At 42.0% G+C, this 11,894-nt stretch overlaps 2 long non-coding RNA genes across 2 annotated transcripts; both read left to right on the top strand.

Moving 5' to 3' along the window:
* Window positions 1-2,472: 2,472 nt before the first annotated feature.
* On the top strand, window positions 2,473-3,738 carry LOC138874413 (uncharacterized). Its single transcript, XR_011401395.1, has 3 exons — window positions 2,473-2,530; window positions 2,598-2,649; window positions 3,325-3,738. It is a non-coding gene; the product is annotated as an uncharacterized lncRNA (long non-coding RNA).
* Window positions 3,739-10,402: 6,664 nt separating this feature from the next.
* LOC138874412 (uncharacterized) lies at window positions 10,403-11,666 on the top strand. Its single transcript, XR_011401394.1, has 3 exons — window positions 10,403-10,460; window positions 10,528-10,579; window positions 11,253-11,666. It is a non-coding gene; the product is annotated as an uncharacterized lncRNA (long non-coding RNA).
* The last annotated feature ends 228 nt before the right edge of the window (window positions 11,667-11,894 follow it).

The following is an 11,894-nucleotide window of genomic DNA, read 5'->3' as shown; positions in this document are numbered from 1 at the left end:
ATTTACGGCTAACTTTTGGAGGTCTTTCCAGAAGGGTTTAGGCACACAAGTAAATCTCAGCACTGCATTTCATCCGCAGACTGACGGACAGGCTGAACGTACCATTCAGACACTGGAAGATATGCTACGAGCATGTGTTCTAGATTTTAAGGGGAATTGGGATGATCATCTTCCACTCATAGAATTCGCCTATAACAATAGCTACCATTCCAGTATTAAAATGGCCCCATACGAGGCACTATACGGGAGGAGATGTAGATCACCAGTTGGATGGTTCGAAGTCGGTGAAACAGAATTATATGGGCCAGATTTGATTCACCAAGCTATTGAGAAGGTGAAAGTGATACAGGAGCGATTGAGGACGGCACAAAGCAGGCAAAAATCTTATTCTGATGTCCGACGTCGTGATCTAGAGTTTGAGGTTGGTGATTGGGTTTTCCTGAGGATCTCACCAATGAAGGGTATTATGCGTTTTGGGAAGAAAGGTAAGCTGAGTCCAAGGTATATCGGGCCGTATAAAATTCTTCGACGGATTGGACAGGTTGCTTATGAGTTAGAATTGCCATCCGAATTGGAATTTGTCCACCCGGTATTCCATGTATCTATGTTGAGAAAATGTATTGGAGACCCTTCTCGAGTCGTCCCTATCAAAGATGTACAAGTTACAGAGGACCTATCATATGAAGAAGTGCCAGTGGCGATATTAGATCGGCAAGTCCGCAAGCTGAGAACAAAAGATGTAGCTTCCGTCAAAGTATTGTGGAGGAACAAAAATATGGAAGAAATGACATGGGAAGCAGAAAAGGAGATGAAGTCAAAATACCCTTACTTATTCCAGAATGAAGATAACAAGGATGCTGGTGGAAGACAGGATACATTGGAAGAAGAAACGGCTCTATGAGGTAAGCAATAATTTGAGAATACTCCTCCTTAATACAAAATGATGATATGTAGATAATGTAAATACGCATAATGCTTTGTGTAGACTTGTGAAACCATATGTTGGGCTTAATTACTTGCAAGTTTTGCTAGTGACCATTTTATAGGGGAAAATTGATCGGAAATTTCCATTGGAATCCACGATGATTTAAACTCCCCATAAACCCTTACATTCGAGGACGAATGTTCCTAAGGGGGGAGGGTGTTACAACCCATATCCACATGTGTTAGTTCATGCCATATATTAGTTAACATAAATCCAAGAAGGAATTATCTTTGAGATGATAAGAAGTCAATCCTATTGGTCTTAAGTGATACAAGAGTGTATAAGGGTGATTAACCAATATTAGAAGTTAAACGAATCAAGGATGTTGTAACTCGTATTTTCAGGTAATCTAGCGGTGCTTAATACACTCAAGAGGTCATTTATTAAGGTATTTTAATCATATAATATCCGTATCATAAGTCTTGAAGTCAAACGAGTTATGAAACAAAAGTCGACAAAAGTTGTCGCAACTTAGGTTCATAATTTTACTTAAACATTAGGTCAAATGTTTCTAATCTTTTCTCATAATTTACAAGGAATTACGGGGTGATCTACCCACCAAATTAAAGATCTATGAGTCTAGTTTCCAACGCATTAAACCGTTCATCGATACGATCTCGGAGTAGAGAGATATTCGCGTTTTCGCGAGACTGCGCCAAGCACCTCTCTATGGGGCCCACTAAGTCGGTTTAAGATATTTGGACCTATATAGGATGACTACAACCCGTTTTAAGTCATTTCTTTTCACTATTTTCAGACCTTAGAACCCTAGGAACATCCTCTCAAGGTTCTCTCAAGATTCAAGACCCAAAAAAAGGGCAAACAACACAAATCAAGTGTCGGGAATTCCGTGGCGCTAGTAAGTCTCTTGTTCTTCTTGTTGTTGCTCATTTTTGTGTCGTTCCAACTCGTGTGGGAGGTTGTTTTAAAGGGTTTATGTTCTGTAAATACTCCCTCATGTTCTTAATATCAATCCTAGGTGATTTCAAGCCTTCTAAAGTGATTCTAGTGTCGAAAAACACTAATTGATCGCTAGTTTCGCTTTTTGGTTGTTGTGGCAGCATTGGAGGGATATTTCATGGAAATTTAAGGTCAAATTGGAGTTGTTCTTTCTGTATAAAGGTAAGGAACCTCTTACTCTATATGTATTTAAGATTATCCAAGTTGCGGCTAAGCCATTGAAGCTAGAACTTGTGAGATATATATCGAAAGGTTTGGTAGTAATGTTATTGTTTTGTGGACTGTTTTGCGTTGTTGTTGGGCTGCGTATTTTACTACTATCTTGTGGAGTTTTGGAGGAGGAAGGGTGTGGGGAAACACCATATATATGTAGGGTTATGGGCTGATAGTTATTCGTAACATTTCCAGATTGTTTGACACGACTATGGTGGTCGTCGTATGTATGGAGTGATTAGGCTGTGTGTGGACTATATTGGGAGGCTCAATATGTTTATTATTGATGTTGTTTGGGCTGTTTGGTGACTATTTTGAATGGTGTGAGGTCATATATATAGGGGAGGTGCTGTCCGTTTCATCGTAAAATAGGTTGTGGTCGATATATAATAGTTATGACGCTTAAATGATAACGATAGTATCGTTTCTCTTATTGTAGACTAAGGAGTTTTGACAATTGCATAGCTTGAGATTGGGAAAGTATATACAAGGTATGTGAGGCTATCCCTTTCCTTCTTTTGCACGACTCCGATTGTACATAATGTAATGAACGAGCTTCCAAAGATACTCTACTCTTAGAAGCTAGCAGTACTTACATTGTTTTCCCTCTTATGGAACGATTGATGTTAATGTTGCTTCTCTTATTCTTATGTTATCAATGTTGTTCATACTTCCTGAATCTTATAAGGTTCATAGTGAAGACTTAGTCCTAATAACGTGTACAGAGGATACCGACCTTACGTCACTCCGAAAGGTTTAGAATGTGATTCCATGAGTCGAGCATGCATTATATATATGTATCTATTTTACTCTACCGAGCCACGCTATAGTTGGCCGGGTACGGCACCTATTGTGCAACCACTGATCAGTTGGGTTTTACCGAGCTCCACGTGGCCGGGTACGATTCTACCGAGCCTATTATGGCCGGGTACGATATGATGATGATGATGCCCACAGAGGCGAATGCTTTAAAGGTTTATGTATTTATACATATGTATCATGCATTTCATGTAAGTAGCCCTCAGAGGTACTAAGATGTTACAGGTTGTATATTCTCTATCCTTGCTTACATTACTGATCGCATTTATGGTTCCTTGCCTTACATACTCAGTACTTTATTCGTACTGACGTCCTTTTATTTGTGGACGCTGCATGTCGTGCTGCAGGTCCTGATAGACAGGCAGGTGCAGCTCCCCCACCACAGTAGACTGTCCAGTTCAGCGGTGATTGGCGAGATCCCTTCTCCGGACTTGCCTTGGTCTTGGTATGCAATTTTTGTTATAGACATTATGGGTATGTCGGGGCCCTGTTCCGGCTATGTTGCAACACTTATGTTCTGTTAGAGGCTCATAGACAGGTGTCGTCTCATGTATAGTTTGGTATGCCTTGTCGGCTAGTTTTTGTTGTATAGTCTTTCATAGTAGCGAGGTAGCTCATATCTTATACGTAGTTTCTTGATTGTCTGGTCATCCCCTGCTATGTATGTTCATGCCGTCATATTTTATTGCTGGTTGTCCATGATCTAGGTCTACCATTTATATTGATCTCGTCAGCCTTAAAAGATAATAATGAAGGTTAGATGAAATGTACGTTGGTGCTCGGCAAGTGTGGTCGGGTGCTAGTCATGGCCCTTCAGTTTGGGTCGTGACAAACTTGGTATCAGAGCAAGTCTGTCCTAGGGGTTGTCTATGAGCCGTGTCTAGTAGAGTCTTGATTATGGATGTGTAGCGCGCCACATTTATAATCAGGAGGCTACATGACATCTAGGGTTGTTACCTTCTTCCTGAATCTAGATCGTGCGTAGAGTTGAGTCGTAAGTGTTCGTCTCTAATATTCACCTTGTTTTTTCCAGTGATGCCTTCGACTAGGAAGCAAACGATTAGTAGACGGCTTGATACAGCAGCGGGAGAGGGTACCAGTCAGGTGCCCCAAGTCAGAGCAGGACAAAGTGAGGCTCAAAGTGAGATGCCCTCTCATACCTCATCTACTCCATCTCCTCCAGAGGATATTAGAAGGCACCCAGCGCCTCCAGTTCCTCCGTCTGGCACTCCAGACCAGGATATGCAGAGTGCTTTGCAGTTATTGACTAGCTTGGTAGCTGCTCAGGCTCAGAGGCAGAATACAGGTGCTGCTGAGAAACCAGTTAGTACAAGAGTTCGTGATTTTATTAATTTAGACCCTCCAGTGTTTACCGGATCAGACCCCAAGGAGGACCCACAGACTTTTATTGACCAGGTTCATCGTACACTTCGGGTTATGCATGTTAGTGATACAGAGGCAGTAGAGTTGGCTTCTTATCGGCTACGGGATTTAGCGGTTCTCTGGTATGATAGTTGGGAGAGATCCAGGGGTCCGAACCCTCCTCCAGCTGTGTGGAAGGAATTTTCTGAGGCCTTTCTTCGTCACTACTTGCCAGTTGAGATACGACGAGCTAGAGCTGATAAGTTCTTGAACCTTAGACAAGGTAATATGAGTGTGCGAGAGTACAGTATGCAGTTTGATTCTTTGGCAAGGTATGCTCCCCATATGGTGGCCGAGATGAGTGATAGGGTGCATATGTTCGTGAATGGGTTGGGACCACATCTAATAAATGAGTGTACGACAGCCTCCTTGGTGGAGGGCATGGATATTTCCCGTATTCAAGCTTATGCCCAGACCCTAGAGGATCGTAAGCGCCAGCAGAGGGCAGTTAGGGAGCAGGATAGAGGCCAGCATAAGAGGGCGAGATTTGCAGGGTATTCTGATGACTTCAGAGGCCGCATCAGGCCACAGTTTTCGAGGAGTTCGGCGCCACCTGTAGCTAGTGCTCCTCCACAGTTTCAGAGGCCTCGATATGATCGATCCTATTCTGGTCCAGGTCAGAGTTCGCGGGCATCTGGCTCGCAACATCACAGGGATACTAGTCAGATGAGACCCCCAACACCACATTGTGATCAGTGCGGCAAGGCCCACTTTGGACTGTGTCGTCGAGGTTCTGATGCATGCTATTCGTGCGGGCAGCCTGGCCATATGATGCGGGATTGTCCTAATAGAGGAGGTGATGGTATGGCTCAGCCGACTGGATCTGTGTCTGGTTCTTCCTCATCAGTTCGACCTCCAGCACGGGGTTTTCAGCAGTCGACAGGTCGTGGTAGGGGTAGAGGTGCAGTGCCGAGTTCGAGTGGTGCTCAAAATCGAACCTATGCTCTAGTAGGTCGACAGGATCTCGAGTCGTCTCCAGATGTTGTTACAGGTATTATATCTGTGTTTTCTTATGATGTATATGCGCTGATTGATCCGGGATCTACATTATCATATGTTACACCCTTTGTGGCTAATAAGTTTGGCATTGAACCTGAATTGATAAGTAAACCCCTCGCGGTATCTACTCCGATAGGAGATTCTGTGATTGCTAGAAGGGTATATAGAGGTTGCACTGTGATGATTTGTAGTCGTCAAACCTCGGCAAATTTATTTGAGTTAGAAATGGTTGATTTTGATGTGATAATGGGAATGGACTGGTTGGCCTCATGCTATGCAAATGTTGATTGTCGTACGAAGATGGTTAGGTTCCAATTTCCGGGTGAACCCGTCATTGAATGGAAAGGGAACATTGCTACACCGAAAGGTAGGTTTATTTCCTATCTTAAGGCAAGGAAAATGATCTCAAAAGGTTACATTTATCATCTCGTTCGCGTTAGGGATGCGGAGGCGAAACCGCCTACTTTACAATCAATCCCTGTGGTTAACGAATTCCCAGATGTTTTCCCAGATGAACTCCCGGGCCTTCCTCCTGAAAGGGAGATTGAGTTTAGCATTGATGTGTTGCCTGACACTCAACCGATCTCTATTCCTCCATACAGAATGGCCCCGGCAGAGTTGCGAGAGTTGAAGGTGCAGTTGAAGGACTTGCTGGATAAGGGCTTTATTAGGCCTAGCACTTCACCTTGGGGTGCACCAGTCCTATTCGTGCGGAAGAAAGACGGGTCGTTACGGATGTGTATCGACTATCGACAGTTGAATAAGTCTACTATAAAGAACAAGTATCCACTTCCAAGAATTGATGACCTGTTTGACCAACTCCAGGGTGCCAAGTATTTCTCTAAGATTGATTTACGTTCAGGGTATCATCAGGTGAGGGTTAGGGAGAAGGATATTCCAAAGACGGCCTTCCGGACAAGATATGGGCACTTTGAGTTCTTGGTGATGTCGTTCGGGCTAACAAATGCCCCAGCAGCTTTTATGGATCTCATGAATACTATATTCAGGCCCTATCTTGATGTGTTCGTGATTGTATTCATTGATGACATTCTAGTGTATTCTCGTTCGGAGGCGGAACATGCGGGCCACTTGCGGATAGTATTACAGACGCTTCAGGATCGTAAGTTATATGCTAAGCTCTCCAAATGTGAATTCTGGCTGAACTCAGTAGCATTCCTTGGCCATGTGATATCTGATGAGGGTATTAGTGTCGACACTCAGAAGATCGATGCAGTAAAGAATTGGCCGAGACCTACAACACCATCAGAAGTCCGCAGCTTCCTAGGGCTAGCAGGATATTATAGGCGGTTTGTAGAAGGATTTTCCTCTATATCATCACCATTGACTAAGTTAACACAAAAAGCTACCAAATTCCAGTGGTCTGACACTTGTGAACGTAGTTTTCAGGAGTTGAAGAATCGATTGACATCTGCACCAGTGCTCACTCTTCCTGAAGGAACAGAAGGTTATGTGGTATATTGTGATGCCTCAGGTATAGGTTTGGGGTGCGTATTGATGCAGCGTGGGAATGTGATTGCTTATGCATCAAGACAATTGAAGAAGCATGAAAAGAATTATCCAACCCATGATTTGGAATTGGCTGCAGTAATATATGCTTTGAAGATATGGCGGCACTACTTATACGGCGTCCATGTTGACATCTACACAGATCACAAGAGTTTACAATACATCTTCAAGCAGAAAGAGTTGAATTTGAGGCAGCGTAGGTGGCTTGAATTATTGAAAGACTACGACGTCGAGATATTGTATCATCCCGGTAAAGCCAATGTTGTGGCAGATGCTCTCAGCCGTAAATCAATGGGAAGCTTAGTACATATTGAGGCGGGTAGATGGGGGTTGATTAAAGAGCTTCATCAGCTAGCCAATATGAGAATCAGATTGTTAGACTCTGATGACGGAGGTGTTACTGTACAGAATACATCAGAATCATCTTTGGTAGCCGAGGTAAAAGCACGACAATATGAAGATCCTATCTTAGTACGATTAAGAGAAAGCATTCAACAGTGTAAAAGTATGGCTTTTAGGATCGGAAAAGATGGGGCACTGAGATACCAGAGCCGATTGTGTGTGCCTAATGTGGCAGGGTTGCGAGAGAAGATTATGAATGAGATTCATCAATCCCGATATTCCATCCATCCCGGCTCGACAAAGATGTATCATGATGTCAAGGAGCAGTATTGGTGGGATAATATGAAGAAGTCTATTGCAGAATTTGTAGCCCAGTGTCCCAATTGTCAACAAGTAAAGATAGAACATCAGAAACCCGGTGGATTGCTTCAAAATATAGAGATTCCGACCTGGAAGTGGGAGGTGATTAATATGGACTTCATTATTGGATTACCTCGCTCTTATCATAAGTTTGACTCCATCTGGGTGATAATTGATCGACTTACAAAATGTGCCCATTTTCTGCCAGTGAAGACAACTTACACGGCTGAAGATTATGCGAAGTTGTATATCAAGGAGATTGTTAGGCTTCATGGTGTGCCCATATCTATTATATCAGACCGAGGAGCTCAATTTACGGCTAACTTTTGGAGGTCTTTCCAGAAGGGTTTAGGCACACAAGTAAATCTCAGCACTGCATTTCATCCGCAGACTGACGGACAGGCTGAACGTACCATTCAGACGCTGGAAGATATGCTACGAGCATGTGTTCTAGATTTTAAGGGGAATTGGGATGATCATCTTCCACTCATAGAATTCGCCTATAACAATAGCTACCATTCCAGTATTAAAATGGCCCCATACGAGGCACTATACGGGAGGAGATGTAGATCACCAGTTGGATGGTTCGAAGTCGGTGAAACAGAATTATATGGGCCAGATTTGATTCACCAAGCTATTGAGAAGGTGAAAGTGATACAGGAGCGATTGAGGACGGCACAAAGCAGGCAAAAATCTTATTCTGATGTCCGACGTCGTGATCTAGAGTTTGAGGTTGGTGATTGGGTTTTCCTGAGGATCTCACCAATGAAGGGTATTATGCGTTTTGGGAAGAAAGGTAAGCTGAGTCCAAGGTATATCGGGCCGTATAAAATTCTTCGACGGATTGGACAGGTTGCTTATGAGTTAGAATTGCCATCAGAATTGGAATTTGTCCACCCGGTATTCCATGTATCTATGTTGAGAAAATGTATTGGAGACCCTTCTCGAGTCATCCCTATCAAAGATGTACAAGTTACAGAGGACCTATCATATGAAGAAGTGCCAGTGGCGATATTAGATCGGCAAGTCCGCAAGCTGAGAACAAAAGATGTAGCTTCCGTCAAAGTATTGTGGAGGAACAAAAATATGGAAGAAATGACATGGGAAGCAGAAAAGGAGATGAAGTCAAAATACCCTTACTTATTCCAGAATGAAGATAACAAGGATGCTGGTGGAAGACAGGATACATTGGAAGAAGAAACGGCTCTATGAGGTAAGCAATAATTTAAGAATACTCCTCCTTAATACAAAATGATGATATGTAGATAATGTAAATACGCATAATGCTTTGTGTAGACTTGTGAAACCATATGTTGGGCTTAATTACTTGCAAGTTTTGCTAGTGGCCATTTTATAGGGGAAAATTGATCGGAAATTTCCATTGGAATCCACGATGATTTAAACTCCCCATAAACCCTTACATTCGAGGACGAATGTTCCTAAGGGGGGGAGGGTGTTACAACCCATATCCGCATGTGTTAGTTCATGCCATATATTAGTTAACATAAATCCAAGAAGGAATTATCTTTGAGATGATAAGAAGTCAATCCTATTGGTCTTAAGTGATACAAGAGTGTATAAGGGTGATTAACCAGTATTAGAAGTTAAACGAATCAAGGATGTTGTAACTCGTATTTTTAGGTAATCTAGCGGTGCTTAATACACTCAAGAGGTCATTTATTAAGGTATTTTAATCATATTATATCCGTATCATAAGTCTTGAAGTCAAACGAGTTATGAAACAAAAGTCGACAAAAGTTGTCGCAACTTAGGTTCATAATTTTACTTAAACATTAGGTCAAATGTTTCTAATCTTTTCTCATAATTTACAAGGAATTATGGGGCACAAAATTAAAGATCTATGAGTTTAGTTTCCAACGCATTAAACCGTTCATCGATACGATCTCGGAGTAGAGAGATATTTGCGTTTTCGCGAGACTGCGCCAAGCACCTCTCTATGGGGCCCACTAAGTCGGTTTAAGATATTTGGACCTATATAGGATGACTACAACCCATTTTAAGTCATTTCTTTTCACTATTTTCAGACCTTAGAACCCTAGGAACATCCTCTCAAGGTTCTCTCAAGATTCAAGACCCAAAAAAGGGGCAAACAACACAAATCAAGTGTCGGGAATTCCGTGGCGCTAGTAAGTCTCTTGTTCTTCTTGTTGTTGCTCATTTTTGTGTTGTTCCAGCTCGTGTGGGAGGTTGTTTTAAAGGGTTTATGTTCTGTAAATACTCCCTCATGTTCTTAATATCAATCCTAGGTGATTTCAAGCCTTCTAAAGTGATTCTAGTGTCGAAAAACACTAATTGATCGCTAGTTTCGCTTTTTGGTTGTTGTGGCAGCATTGGAGGGATATTTCATGGAAATTTAAGGTCAAATTGGAGTTGTTCTTTCTGTATAAAGGTAAGTAACCTCTTACTCTATATGTATTTAAGATTATCCAAGTTGCGGCTAAGCCATTGAAGCTAGAACTTGTGAGATATATATCGAAAGGTTTGGTAGTAATGTTATTGTTTTGTGGACTGTTTTGCGTTGTTGTTGGGCTGCGTATTTTACTACTATCTTGTGGAGTTTTGGAGGAGGAAGGGTGTGGGGAAACACCATATATATGTAGGGTTATGGGCTGATAGTTATTCGTAACATTTCCAGATTGTTTGACACGACTATGGTGGTCGTCGTATGTATGGAGTGATTAGGCTGTGTGTGGACTATATTGGGAGGCTCAATATGTTTATTATTGATGTTGTTTGGGCTGTTTGGTGACTATTTTGAATGGTGTGAGGTCATATATATAGGGGAGGTGCTGTCCGTTTCATCGTAAAATAGGTTGTGGTCGATATATAATAGTTATGACGCTTAAATGATAACGATAGTATCGTTTCTCTTATTGTAGACTAAGGAGTTTTGACAATTGCATAGCTTGAGATTGGGAAAGTATATACAAGGTATGTGAGGCTATCCCTTTCCTTCTTTTGCACGACTCCGATTGTACATAATGTAATGAACGAGCTTCCAAAGATACTCTACTCTTAGAAGCTAGCAGTACTTACATTGTTTTCCCTCTTATGGAACGATTGATACATGTTGCTTCTCTTATTCTTATGTTATCAATGTTGTTCATACTTCCTGAATCTTATAAGGTTCATAGTGAAGACTTAGTCCTAATAACGTGTACAGAGGATACCGACCTTACGTCACTCCGAAAGGTTTAGAATGTGATTCCATGAGTCGAGCATGCATTATATATATGTATCTATTTTACTCTACCGAGCCACGCTATAGTTGGCCGGGTACGGCACCTATTGTGCAACCACTGATCAGTTGGGTTTTACCGAGCTCCACGTGGCCGGGTACGATTTTACCGAGCCTATTATGGCCGGGTACGATATGATGATGATGATGCCCACAGAGGCGAATGCTTTAAAGGTTTATGTATTTATACATATGTATCATGCATTTCATGTAAGTAGCCCTCAGAGGTACTAAGATGTTACAGGTTGTATATTCTCTATCCTTGCTTACATTACTGATCGCATTTATGGTTCCTTGCCTTACATACTCAGTACTTTATTCGTACTGACGTCCTTTTATTTGTGGACGCTGCATGTCGTGCTGCAGGTCCTGATAGACAGGCAGGTGCAGCTCCCCCACCACAGTAGACTGTCCAGTTCAGCGGTGATTGGCGAGATCCCTTCTCCGGACTTGCCTTGGTCTTGGTATGCAATTTTTGTTATAGACATTATGGGTATGTCGGGGCCCTGTTCCGGCTATGTTGCAACACTTATGTTCTGTTAGAGGCTCATAGACAGGTGTCGTCTCATGTATAGTTTGGTATGCCTTGTCGGCTAGTTTTTGTTGTATAGTCTTTCATAGTAGCGAGGTAGCTCATATCTTATACGTAGTTTCTTGATTGTCTGGTCATCCCCTGCTATGTATGTTCATGCCGTCATATTTTATTGCTGGTTGTCCATGATCTAGGTCTACCATTTATATTGATCTCGTCAGCCTTAAAAGATAATAATGAAGGTTAGATGAAATGTACGTTGGTGCTCGGCAAGTGTGGTCGGGTGCTAGTCATGGCCCTTCAGTTTGGGTCGTGACAGTACGACCTCGGCATGATTTGTGCATGCTTGTATTGCTTGCCTTGAGATTTATGGATGTTGATATTTGCCTTCCTTGTCCTGAGATAAATTGATAAAAACGATGAAATATAAATCTTTGGAAATCTATTATTATTAAAAAGGAATTGTTTACCTGCTT

Source organism: Nicotiana sylvestris, chromosome 8 (assembly GCF_000393655.2).
Source record: "Nicotiana sylvestris chromosome 8, ASM39365v2, whole genome shotgun sequence".
NCBI lineage: Eukaryota > Viridiplantae > Streptophyta > Magnoliopsida > Solanales > Solanaceae > Nicotiana > Nicotiana sylvestris.
Note: the sequence above shows the minus strand (reverse complement) of the source record. Positions and strands in the feature narration are given on the sequence as shown.